Source organism: Galeopterus variegatus, unplaced genomic scaffold (assembly GCF_000696425.1).
Source record: "Galeopterus variegatus unplaced genomic scaffold, G_variegatus-3.0.2 Scaffold647, whole genome shotgun sequence".
NCBI lineage: Eukaryota > Metazoa > Chordata > Mammalia > Dermoptera > Cynocephalidae > Galeopterus > Galeopterus variegatus.
Genome location: NW_007726758.1, coordinates 163,111 through 165,434, shown reverse-complemented (window position 1 = coordinate 165,434; position 2,324 = coordinate 163,111).

Here is a 2,324-nt window from a genome sequence, read left to right as displayed (position 1 = left end):
AAAAAAAAAAAGAGGTTAACTCAACAGGACCTAGTGATGAATTGGGTGGAGGTGGTAAGGGGAGGAAGTAGTCAAGAATAGTGGTGAAATAATGATAGCCGGGCTGGCCCCGTGGCTCACTCGGGAGAGTGCGGTGCTGATAACGCCAAAGCCACAGGTTCGGATCCTATATAGGGATGGCCGGTTTGCTCACTGGCTGAGCGTGGTGCTGACAACACCAAGCTAAGGGTTGAGATCCCCTTACTGGTCATCTTTTTTTAAAAAAAGAAATAATGATAGCCAACTCCCACTGAGGGCGTATTCTGTGCCAGGCACACTCTTCCAATGTCTTTACCTGTGTGAACTCACTGGATCTTCACAAAGGGGGTACGAACTATTTTCAGCCTTATTTTATAGATAGAAAACTGAAACCCAGAAGAACATAAGTTTTCAGCCCAAGGTCACACAGCAGAGAAGAGTGAAGCCAAGGTTTCTAACTCCTAGGACGTCTCACAGCTGAGCCTACAAAAACCACACAAGGTGTGTCTTCAAGGCACAAGTAAATGGCCTAGAAACCCTGCAAAAACAAAAGTAAAGGGTCTCAGGGTTGAAGAGGTCTTATTTGGGGGACCTTTAAAATAAACTGCATGAGAGTCCCCGTTTCCCTGGCTCCTCCCTCCCTGAGCTCCCCCAATTCTGTACCTCCCTTAGTCTTAGCCCTGATGTCCCCAACTCTCTCCCTCACCAACCAGACTGGGGACTTAACCTCCTGGTCTCCAACTTTGCCCAGCTTGGGCCAGGCATGCAGGAGACCTCATGCTTGGAATACATGTGCAAAGTTCTCTTCTTGGCTCTGAGCTTTTCTCTCTGCCTGTTCTCACCTATTTGGGTGTCTTCTCTTCCTCTCTCTCCACATTCCTTTTTTTTTTTAAAAAAAAAAGATGACCGGTTAGGGGATCTCAACCCTTGGCTTGGTGTTGTCAGCAGCACGCTCAGCTAGTGAGCCAACCGGCCATCCCTATATAGGATCTGAACCCGTGGCCTTGGTGTTATCAGCACCACACTCTCCCGAGTGACCCATGGGCCAGCCCTCCACAATCCTTTTTGCTCTGATCTCTCAACACCCTTCCCCATCTCTCACAATCTTCTAGAATCTCCAAGTGTTATCTTTGTAAGCCCTATTTCTTTGTAGGATAATCCATTTCAACCATATATCTCTGAACAGCTCTCTGGGTCTCTTTCTTTGGTATCTCTGAGTCTCTTTCAAGTCTCTGAGCATCTTTCTTGTCTCTGAATGGCTTTTTGAGTCTCTCCTCCAATAAAGGAATATGCTAGGAGTCTGACAAAAGTTGAGTTTGTTGACTTGCTGTAGTTAAGGAGAGAGGATCACAGTGGGAGCACTAGCCACCTTTCCAAACACAGGGAGAGAGAGGGTTATAGAAGATTAGGGGAAAGATGGCCTTTACATAATTTTGTGCGTGTGTGTGTGTGGCTGGCCAATACAGGGATCTGTATCTTTACATGAAATTTTTAAGTGAAGCAGGATTTGGTAGGCTCAAGGCAAAACAGGCCTGTGTAAAGAGATTAACTGAGAATCCCATCCAGGGACAGTTCCTTGGAAACTCCAGAGGAAAGATAAATGTACTTGTAATGTTGTTGCTGGAAACCCCTCCTCAGAAGCTCTGCACCTGAGCTGGTAATCGAGGCTGCTTTAAGAGGACACAGTACTTAGATACTCCAGACAAGAGTGGGATGTCCAATTCTCACTATTGATATGATTCCAAAGAGCAAACTTTCTGACAGTCCATGACTTTAGGCAACACAGTTTCTCAGCTCTAGGTCCTTGTTGTAAATTAATAAAAGCTGTTTTTAGAGGTCTACACCCCAACCTAGGATAAATAGTCCCCAACCTGATTTTGCAAGATATAATGCAAATTATTATTTTAAAAAAATTTCTTCCTGCGTGTGTGTGTGTGGCTGGCCAATACAGGGATCTGTATCTTTACATGAAATTTAAGTGAAGCAGGATTTGGTAGGCTCAAGGCAAAACAGGCCTGTGTAAAGAGATTAACTGAGAATCCCATCCAGGGACAGTTCCTTGGAAACTCCAGAGGAAAGATAAATGTACTTGTAATGTTGTTGCTGGAAACCCCTCCTCAGAAGCTCTGCACCTGAGCTGGTAATCGAGGCTGCTTTAAGAGGACACAGTACTTAGATACTCCAGACAAGAGTGGGATGTCCAATTCTCACTATTGATATGATTCCAAAGAGCAAACTTTCTGACAGTCCATGACTTTAGGCAACACAGTTTCTCAGCTCTAGGTCCTTGTTGTAAATTAATAAAA